This window comes from Panulirus ornatus, chromosome 3, assembly GCF_036320965.1.
Source record: "Panulirus ornatus isolate Po-2019 chromosome 3, ASM3632096v1, whole genome shotgun sequence".
Taxonomy (NCBI): Eukaryota; Metazoa; Arthropoda; class Malacostraca; order Decapoda; family Palinuridae; genus Panulirus; species Panulirus ornatus.
This window is the reverse complement of record NC_092226.1, coordinates 64,561,511-64,572,790: the sequence shown is the minus strand read 5'-3', so window position 1 is coordinate 64,572,790 and position 11,280 is coordinate 64,561,511. Positions and strand designations below refer to the sequence as shown.

Sequence of the window (11,280 nt, the reverse complement as noted above, 5' to 3'; positions counted from 1 at the left end):
TGTGCTTAAAGCCTATATTCATATGAGGAAGCGCTTGCACATAAACCAAGACAAATAAGGAAAATGCCTCCCCCTTCAGGACTTACATATGATGATGCTATGTGTCAAAGCAAAAACGTGATATTGATTTCCAAAAGTCGTTGGCAGGCGGCTTCGAGTTCTCCCCATCATATAATCGGCGAATGATATTAGGGCGCAGCAGACGGAACTCTTGGGGCAACGTTCTTTGTCTTTTAACTGGGAAGGGAAAAGGTGAAGGGTCGTGTTCAGCCTTTACGAGTATATGCTTTGTGAAGGTGCTCTCCAGTCACGAACGGTGAACTCTGGGGTCTGGTCATGTTAGGTAAGGTCAGGTTTTCCTTTTTTAGCCTTTGTGCGTGTGTGTGTGTGTGTGTGTGTGTGTGTGTGTGTGTGTGTGTGTGACCTACTGGAGAGAATACTGAGGCTTAAGGTATTGAGATGATCTTCCTCTTTCTTACATAGATCATCACCATCATCATCATTTATGAGTTATGAGAAGATCCGTCGACAAGATGTTGAGATGATATAAATATATGTATATATTCTCCCTGACACCGACATTATCCATCTTCAGAGTCACGCTAAGGCCATGAGTAAGATACCTTCAACCACGTCGAGAACTTGTTCTTCCCCAGTTATGTGTCAGAGGTCATCCATCCCACGTGCATTTATATATCTCCCCAGATCTCTCTGTGTGTCTCTGACACTTGCAGTGCCCTGTTGGTATCTTACCCCTCAGGTGAGGGGTGACCTCGACATAGAAGTCCCCCCCGCTTCGTTTTTCATGCTCAAACACCTTTCCATTGCTTGCTCCACCTCAGTCACTTTATAGTCCCGGGCATGGCCACTTGGCCTGCTAATTCTCCATGTGCCACATTCTGATTAATCTTTGCTGTTTCATCTATGAAGGGAGGTCTCATAGCTGCATGATGGAGCCTCTCCAGGTAGTTAACCTATTTCTGTAGCGTGGCGAGGGTAGATTTGCCCTCAATAGGGACGCGTCTCTGAAGCCTATGTCGATTTCATACCCTTCGTCGCTCACCGTAAGATTTTATGTTAATCATAAGTAGTCGTGCGAAATTCGAATGATCGAAGGTTAGGTGTTAGTGGGAGTTGAGTGTGTGTGTGTGTGTGTGTGTGTGTGTGTGTGTGTGTGTGTGTGTTTTGTGGACTGAATGCCAACGACCCATCTGTAGGGATGTGAGAGGCCGAAAGAAAAAGAACAACGTCCTTGGTCTAGGAAGGAAACTTGCAGCATCTGTCGCGCTGGCTCACTGACCCTTCCATTAATACCCCGGGTGGATCCTACCCCACCTCATCTGTGGCTGCCAGATTTCCCTAGCGAATTCCTCAGGGGAAATTCCTCGACTACACTTGGTCTATCACCCCCTCAAGCTGCGCCGCTTCCAGTCTAGGAAATGCTCCGTGCCTGCCAGGCAACCATTCGTGATGGCAGGAGGTAATGTCTCAAGCATCGACAAGGCGACTTAATGCACTGATTGTTAAACATTATTATAAACGAGCTTTGGACGTGGACTGTAGGAAATCCTGCACTTTCGCTTTGGAAAAGATATCCAAAAGCTATGAAATCTTTCAGAGAACAAAAGACATATAGGCACGCAGGTATATGTAGATAGCAAACATGTATATGCACAGAATAGTCACACAAAGGCACCCACGTTAGCACAATACCCACAGACAAGGAAGGCATTCCTGGAGTTGTGTACAAAACAAGGCTTCAAACCTGATTACATGTTTGACCAAGCATTTATTACCTTGTGGACATTGTGTGTATCTACTTGCAGAGAACCTCTCGGAAATGCTGTATATATTTAGAAAGTTGGAGCAAGCGGAGGGGAAAGAACAGAAAGAGAGAATTCGGAGTGGGGTCTGTTGACAATGACACCTTTCCTTGGGAAGGCAAGAATATATGAGGTCAGGCAGGGGGCGTTGTGAGTGTTGCTGGGGAGAGAGAGAGAGAGAGAGAGAGAGAGAGAGAGAGAGAGAGAGAGAGAGAGAGAGAGAGAGAGAGAGGCAGCAGCAGCTGTAAAGGCCATCAGAATATGGGAACAGTCTTATCAGAGCCCGTAAGAACAAATGATAATGATAATAATGATAACAATAATGATAATGATAATAATGATAACAATAATGATAATGATAATAATGATAATAACGCTAATGATAGAAATGATATTAATGATAAAAGTGATCATGATGATAATGATAATAATGATCAAAGAATAATGATAAGGATGTTAATGATGATGTGTCAACACAGTTTCATCAGTCTTCCCTGCCGATCGCTCGCACTCCCACTGGGGTGTGGTTGACTGCGTCACAACACACACACACACACACACACACACACACACACACACATTCACACACACACACACACACACACACACACACACACACATTCACACACACACACACACACACACACACACACACACACACACACACACACACACACACACACACACACACACACACACACACACACACACACACACACACACATTCACACACACACACACACACACACACACACACACACATTCACACACACACACACACACACACACACACACACACACACACACACACACACACACACACACACACACACACACACACATTCACACACACACACACACACACACACACACACACACACACACACACACACACACACACACACACACATTCACACACACACACACACACACACACACACACACACACACATTCACACACACACACACACACACACACACACACACACACACACACACACACACACTTATCCCTCATCAAGTCAGACAACTGTCAGGATTCCACCACAGTCTCGTTAAGGAACTAATAACAAAGGAGTCCACCGATGTTCCCTGCTCCTGTTCGCAGTGCAAGCGCCATGGCTATAGGAACGCATGTAAAAGGGTGTCTTTGGATGCCGGGCTTGTATATGTAATTCCAAACTTATATACGTATATATATATATATATATATATATATATATATATATATATATATATATATATATATATATATATATATATAATATGTGTGTGTATGTTGTGTGTGTGCGTGTGCGTGTGCGTGTGGTGTGTGTGTGTGTGTGTGTGGCTGAGATTACTTGGTTCTCCTCCGTGTGCTTCTCTTTGTATGCTTGTCTTCCTAGTCCAGGTTTGGCCTATTTACGTGAGCCGAGCCGTGAGTAAGCGTTCCACTCCCATCCACCTGAATTGCCTCTACCTCCTCCCTCCTCTTCCTCGCTCGACTGGCTGCGGACATCTCCCTGGGGCCGACGACTTATGACCATTAAACCCGAACCTGATAAACCCCAAACCCTACATCTCTCCGTGTCAGCAAGATGACCGAGACTCGATGATGATAATGTGGTTGTAAACCACGTTCACCTGAAAGCCTTTAATCCTCTCTTCCTCACCACGCACACACACACACACACATGCTCGCCCTACCACACACACACACACACACACACACACACACACACACACACACACACACACACACACACACACACACACACATACATACTCGCTTTCACCTCCTCCACTGTTTCACCACTAAACTCTCTCTACACAGGTTGTGCATCTCTGTCAAACAAACGAGCAAAAAAAAAAAGAAAGTTTGGGAATCTATGTTTCGTTCGCCTTTTTCCTATTCAAGGCTCTTTCAGCTGGGACTGAGGAAGAGGGCAACGGCATGACCCATGACGAAGAAAAGAGAGATATAGTTCCGTTCTCATACATCTGCATATGGTGGCGAAAGGACTGATGAGACAGATTAGATGAGAGTGAGAGAGAGAGAGAGAGAGAGACTCGGACCTACATGGTCAGCGTGCGTGACAACTTGGCTTGTGGTGTGTCTCCTTCATATGGTCAGATGTTATGGTTAAGAGAGCAGCGGCGAATCTTGCGCGCGAAGGTGCCAAAGGGTTTCTCGTTGCTTACACTTGATGCAGTGGCGAGGTTGGTTAGGGCCACTGCTGCCTAAGGCCTCAGTGAAGACGTACACAGACAGACATACATACAGATAGACACATACATATGTATACGTGTGTGTGTGTGTATACATGAACACGTAATTGCTCTCTCTCTCTCCCCCTCTGCTTTAGTAGGTAGCGTTACAGAGAAATTCTAATTCCTATACAAGACTTAAGCAACTTCACGTAACAAAGCACACATCATTAGCCACCAGACAACGCGAAGGTATTGTGAGAATATGCTTGGTGTTTGTACGTTCACTCTTGACCCCCACCAAACGTGAGGTTGAGGAAACCGTAAAGTAAAAGTAAAAAGAGAGGAAATTTTTAGGGGAAAATTATTAGAAAGGAAGAAAATAAGACGGTTGGAGGAGGCATACGGTAAACGAGGAGGAGAGGAAAATGAAGATTAGGGCAAGCTTAAGGAAGGAGGAAGAGAGGGAAGTCTGGGGAAATATAAGGAAGGAGAACGGAGAAGGTGGAGAGATCATAAGGAGAAGGAGGAGCATGAAAGATGATGAAAGAAGAAGAGGGTTTGGTGGCGGTGTGTAGTGGGAAGGACGAGGTAGGTGTATCATATGTCGTGATAATGTCCACCAAGGGCCACACGTGACTGGGTTCTTAGATAATGTGACTAGATTTGGCAGGCGTCCACATGGGGTAGCCAGACAGCAGGAGACCTGATGGTCCGTGAGGAGGTTATCTGCTGGAGGACAGTCTCTGGGAAAGCCAGATGACACTAAAGACCTGACGGTCCCATGACGGGGTTAGCTGCTGGTGGACTGGAGAAGCTGAGAAGGATGTACGTTTGACCTACTGTTCGCTGGCTCTGGCCTAAATGCCTCGACAAACTGAAGATTTCCTTAAGGTCGTGTTACACACTTAAGCAGCCTTCTTGACGTTGTATTTGCTTCTGCTACTTAACATCATTTTCTGTCAATGTGAAATGTATTTTTCGGGGAGGAATTCAAACAGAAATGATGTGTCTATTGTGGATATGGAATATCTGGTGTAAATGTGAAGCATGACACAGCTTGTTGAGTCTTGTGCCGGAAAAGGACGGGTGGTTGGGAGTATTTGGTCTCAAAAAAAAAAGGTGTATACATAAATATAGGTGGTGGAATGGGGTCAGCAGACTTTACTGTCTTATATGCTGATCGACAAGTGTGTAAAGGAGACGTTGTCTGATGTTAAATGTGCAAGAGAAAGGCGACAGGTAGAATGTCTGATAACCTTTTTTGGTGGTGGGGAACGAGAATATTCGTGGTTTTTTTAGGAAGAAAAGAAATGACATACATGTGAAAAAATGTGTGAATTAAATTACACCAAGAAAAGTGTCCTGTGTGTGGAAGTATCAGGAGAGATTGAGTGGAGAAGGGCATAGGGTGAGAGTAAATGGGCCTAGGGGAGTGAAAGAGGATTGAAAGATAATTAGAGGAAGTACGTGAATGTATGAGCCAAGTGAGGAACATGCCTAAGGTGGGATGTGGGAAAGAGAAAGGGTAGTAAATGGTGGAATGAGGGAGTTATGTCAATGTTGACAGAGACTTGGGAGATGTATGGACGGTATCTGCAGGGAAGCAGAGCGAGTGATCGTGAAGCAGCAGGTCAAGAGCAAAGTACAAGAGCTGAAAAAGACGAGTGAGGGTGTATCGATGACCTTGAGGGAAAAAAAGAAAATGTTTTGGAAGGAAGTGAGTAGTGTGAGAACAAGAGGACAAATGTGGATGACAATGAGGAGAACAGATGGGAAAGTGTTATAAGGCAAGGAAGTGGTGAGACAAAGAGATGGAATAAGCATGTTGAAGGACTGCTGAATGTGTCTGATATGGAAGTAGACGTGGTTTGTTTGGGACGAGGTGGCATGGGGAAAGGTATAGTGAAAAGAAGCGAGGTAGGGAAAACCCTGCATAAGATAAAGTTTGGTAAAGCGGACGGATTGCAGTTGACTTTCTGAAGAAATTGAAAGAGAGTTCCGTTGACTGGCTAGTTAGTCTGTCTGTTATTTGTAAGGTTTATGGGGATTGAGAGGATGAAAGCAACGGAGAGGAGTAATGTGGCATCAGGAAAGATTAGAGGGGTATGAGGACGAGGTGTCTAAAGAACTTTTACGAGAATTGCTTAAGGTGTGAGGTGGATATCCATGTAGCTTTGTTGGGTTTGGAAGAAGCAAATGATAAAGTTGTTTGGAAACTGCTGTGGAAAGCTCTTCGAGTGTGTGTGGTAGAAGGAAGGTCACCAAGTGTAGCGAGGAGTTTTTATCAGGAGAGTTAGGCATGTATTCAAGTGGGAGGAGAGGAGGGTTTGTGGCTCCCGTTGAAGATGTATCCCCGTCAAGGTTGTGCGATGTCACCATGGCTGTTTAATCTGCTCATGGTCGAGCTGGTGAGGGAAGGTAGAGACAAGGGTCATGAGTGAGTGGACACCGTACAGGCTGCTGGAGGTGGAGACTGGAGGATTGGGAGGTGGACCAGTCGCTGTGTGCAGATGACAGATCTGGTGAAAGACTCGCAGAGAGAAACTGCAGAGCCTGTGACATAATTTGGAAGAATGTGAGTAAGGAGAAAGTAGAGAGTTTATGTGGACAAAGGTAAGGTGTTGAGGTGCAGCTAGGAGAGTGAGACAGGAATGTCTGACTATATGTTTTGAATGGGAAGGAGATGAAGGAAAGAAGGGGAAAGCTGCAGGTACACGGAAATGGTTGCAGTAGGAGGTGAAATAGTGGGGGCATAAGTGAGTCACAGGGTGGAAAAGGGGACTTAGGTCCTAGATGCATCAAGGTGCTTGTGGGAGAAGAATTGACAGTCTGTAAGGGCGAAGATGAGTTGTTTGAAAGGAAAATATCGCGACAGTGTCTTGGATCTTGACTGTCAAAGAAATATAGAGGTTTTTCGATACTGGCACGTGACCTTTAGGAGGGCTAATGGTGTGCAATGGATGGAGTGAATTAGATCGATATGGTATAAGGGGGGCGACGAGCTGTCACTGAGCTATTCAGGATACACGAAGCGGTCAGTGTAAACCATAGAGTTAGTCTGTGGGGCTTAGCTGTGGATGATGGGGCTCTGGTGTTGGTTCATCACACATGGAGAGTGGATGTAGACCAGTGAGGGTATTGATCACTTATTCGTCATACTACCTCACTAGAGAAGTGCGTTCTTCTGTAAGTAGAATTGTGAAGCGACTGATGTACTTTTGGGTACAACAGGGTGCAAGGAAACGGCAAATGAAGTATACTCATGCACGGCGTCAGTGGAACAGTCAAATAAACACCGTCTGAACTATACAAGAAATCGTATTGACATGCAAGAGCAGCCTGTAGGCAGAGCATTCTCAACTACTGAATGTGTTTGGTTTGTGGTAATTTAATGAGGGCAGTCATTCCCTCCATGCATAACCACCCGGAGGTTGTGACACGAGCGCCAGCAGAAGCTTGAGAATTTATTCCCCCTTGTTTGCGAGAGAATAAATTCTATGAATGCTGAATGTATATCGAGCACACTGATTGGAAAATGACTTGGTAATAGAAACTGTGTAAATATTGTGAGTTTAAGGATCTGTCATGCCTCTGGGAAATTTTCCAGCCCCATGAAGCATTGCGAAGAACATGAACTTCGTAAATTCAGACCTTATCTCCAAGAATAACACAAGAGTTACACCATTAGTGCTCTTCTCATTGATGTGCTTTAACACTTTCATCCTTCACGCCACGATTGAAGCTCTGCAATTAGGGATTAATTCGGTGTAATTATGGCTCATTCCTTTATTGTAATCATATGCATTGGGCGACCGGTTGGTATACAGCATTCGTTAAGATGCAAATCAGTGCTGAACTGTGTTCAGATATTTTACGAAGAGGCGCGAAAGAAAATGAACGGGACATAAAGAACGTTATTAATGAACTGGCACTGAGGGCGTTCAGCCATTCTAGTCACGTGGCTTCACAGACACCATCTGACCTTGGTGGGTTGGCTGGGAACCGTCAGACGGACGCTCATTCCACTGGTTACACCAGGACCCCAACCTGCCAGCCCGCAGCGAACTGGTTAGTGTCTGGTGTGGCCCTCGTCCCCTCCTCCCAAGTCACTCGAGCTGGCTGGTCCTCGGGTTTAACGTGGTGAGGTGCGAGGCTGTAAACTGGACGATGGCCTATGGCTGAGGTTCGGGAGACGTGGGGACACCATCCTCTGTCGACGTGTGCTCCCAGCCAGGCCTGGACGACACCCCGCCCTCGCATGAGAGACGTGTGTGCCAGGCGTGGACGACAACCCGTCCTCGCCTGAGAGACGTGTGCGCCAGGCGTGGACGACACCCCGCCCTCGCATGAGAGACGTGTGCGCCAGGCCTGGACGACATCCCGTCCTCGCCTGAGAGACGTGTGTGCCAGGCCTGGACGACACCCCGCCCTCGCATGAGAGACGTGTGTGCAAGGCCTGGACGCCGTAATGGCTGTCGCGTCGATCATAAACCAACATGACGGCTTTAGTCGCTCAAAGCTGCGGCTCGTGGCAACGACAAAGCGAAAGAAAGATAGCACGGGCGGCGACAGCTTCTTCTCCTCCAGCGGAAACCTGTATTGGCTTCCCCCAGCCGGGCACGAACCTGTGATTTCAAGTTCTTAGCTCGGGCTGTTGCCGCTGCAGGAAGTAAACGCAAGGTTTTTTACACCCTCAGAATCCATGATTATACAGGTTTTTTCCCTCTCTTCTCCAGTGTACAGTGTTAGCGGAGGACTTGCGCATGAACTTATGGTATCCACATATTCCACAAACAGTTATTGAATGAGGTGGATGACAGTGTCCGTATTCAGTATGTGAACTGTGCGCATAGAAGGGGCTTTCTATAACCTAGTCACCCGGAGTGACCCGCTCATAGCTAAACAGTAAACTCCCATCACTACCGAGTTAGTTACTAACAGACACCTCCTCTGCGTTGCCTTGTCTCAACAGACAGCTCCTCTGCTTAACCCCGTCTCAACAGACAGCTCGTTTCTCATCATACATTGTAAACAGTGAGTATTTAAAGATTCGTTTTTCATCATACATTGTAAACAGTGAATATTTAAAGATTCGTTTCTCATCATACATTGTAAACTGAATATTTAAAGATTCGTTTTTCATCATACATTGTAAACAGTGAATATTTAAAGATTCGTTTTTCATCATACATTGTAAACAGTGAATATTTAAAGATTCGTTTCTCATCATACATTGTAAACTGAATATTTAAAGATTCGTTTTTCATCATACATTGTAAACAGTGAGTATTTAAAGATTTGTTTCTCATCATACATTGTAAACAGTGAGTATTTAAAGCTTCGTTTCTCATCATACATTGTAAACAGTGAGTATTTAAAGATTCATTTTTCATTAACAGTTGAAGGTCGTACACATGAATCTGTCTGTTGTTGCTCACGCATCTTGTAAGCTTGGTAGCATATCGTTATGACGACGGGTGAGATGAAGCGACTTCGGAAAACACATCGACCCATCGAATCGATCCATATACTGTGTTGAAGCGAGTCTATACTGACAAACGTTCGCGAGTCTATACTGACAAACGTTCGTGAGTCTATACTGACAAACGTTCGTGAGTCTATACGGACAAACGTTCGTGAGTCTATGCTGACAAACGTTCCAGCTAAGATAACATTATTCTAGATTGAGATTTAGAAAGCTTTTCCTATATATCTTAGCTATACAGGGCACTTCTAAATGATTCTTTACTGTGGTTTCCAGTAACATCTTTGGATTTACATTGTACCATATAGTCTACACCACCGGTGGCCTACAAGATCGAACTCCGCTTAAAGCATTCTCGTGCGGACGTGTGGAGGATATGATGATCATATGGTCTTGAGGCACTGCGGTATATGCAACGGCCGCCCAGCGTGAGGACTTCAGCCCCAATTATCTTCCGAGGGGATGTATGAACCAGCACTCTCCGTCCTCTACTGTAGATTACAGCATCGCATAATACATGTTCCCTTAGCCCACCGTCTGTTAGCAGAGACAGTCTCCTCAGTCACAACCTCAGAACGCGGGTTGGAAGGAGGGAGGGAATCAAGTCAGGCGCCTCCACACCAAACCAAAGACGTCGTGGACGGACGCCCGCTCACAAACACACACACACACACACACAAACTTGAGTGGCATATTATCGCCAGAACTTCCAAGACGAACCGTTAAAAAAAAAAAAAAGCCGATACACTGTCGTGCCATGAATATACTCACTTTTTGGATGGTTCCCGGGCGATGGTTCCCAAAGAGCTTGGATTGGATTCTGAACTCCACTGGGGCCTTCCGCTCTTTATATACAATCCCCACTCGTGACCTGGTTTGAGGGAACGTGGACGAAGAGCTCTGGACGGCGGAGGGAGGAAGGGGGCGTGGAAACCTGAGCGAAACATTTAGGGGCAAGCGGTGTGAGTGGCGGTGTAGGATATCGTCGCTCAGCTCGCACGAACAACCCAACCCAACCCACTCTAGACAGTTGTTTTCTAGACCACACCACATTTTTCTTTTTTTTTTTTTTCGCCTGACATTATCAGCGTGGAAAATGGAATTCACCAGGAAGGTTAACTGACACAGGAGTAGGATTTGGAAACTCTCATTAATCATGAGACCTTATTTAAACGATTGGAACTCATTAGTTACATCTTCTTATATTACATTAGCATTGGAGGAATGATTGAGTCATTTTCAGGAAAAAGAATCGTGTGATTTCTGGTGAATTTAGAAAACAGTGAAAGCTTTGGTGGGGAAACTGTATGGCATTGCTTGGGTCATACACACATGTATGTACGAGGATCTTCTGTTTCAGTGGGGCAGCATTTCTTCAAGCCTTGATGATCATCATCACCTCTCAAAGCCTAATGCTGTTCTTTAAGACTTGGTAGTTAGACCTTAAGGCTTGTTAGGACGTGGTATTGAGACTTGGTAGTTAGACTTTAAGGCTTGTTAGGACTTGGTAATTGAGACTTGGTAGTTAGACCTTAAGGCTTGTTAGGACGTGGTATTGAGACTTGGCAATTAGACCTTAAGGCTTGTTAGGACTTGGTATTGAGACTTGGCAATTAGACCTTAAGGCTTGTTAGGACTTGGTATTGAGACTTGGCAATTAGACCTTAAGGCTTGTTTGGACTTGGTATCGAGACTTAGTAGTTAGACCTTAAGGCTTGTTTGGACGTCGTTTTGAGACTTGGTAGTTAGACCTTAAGGCTTGTTAGGACTTGGTAATTGAGA

The 11,280-nt window shown here is 45.3% G+C and overlaps 1 protein-coding gene across 1 annotated transcript in view; it reads right to left on the bottom strand.

Annotated features, from left to right (window-relative positions):
* Positions 1–10,334, bottom strand: part of LOC139762886 (uncharacterized) — a 29,687-nt gene extending 19,353 nt beyond the window's left edge. The window contains exon 1 of the mRNA XM_071688123.1: positions 10,270–10,334. The gene's annotated coding sequence lies outside the window, so the exon portion shown is untranslated. The remainder of the gene's footprint in view (positions 1–10,269) is intronic.
* Positions 10,335–11,280: the final 946 nt, after the last annotated feature.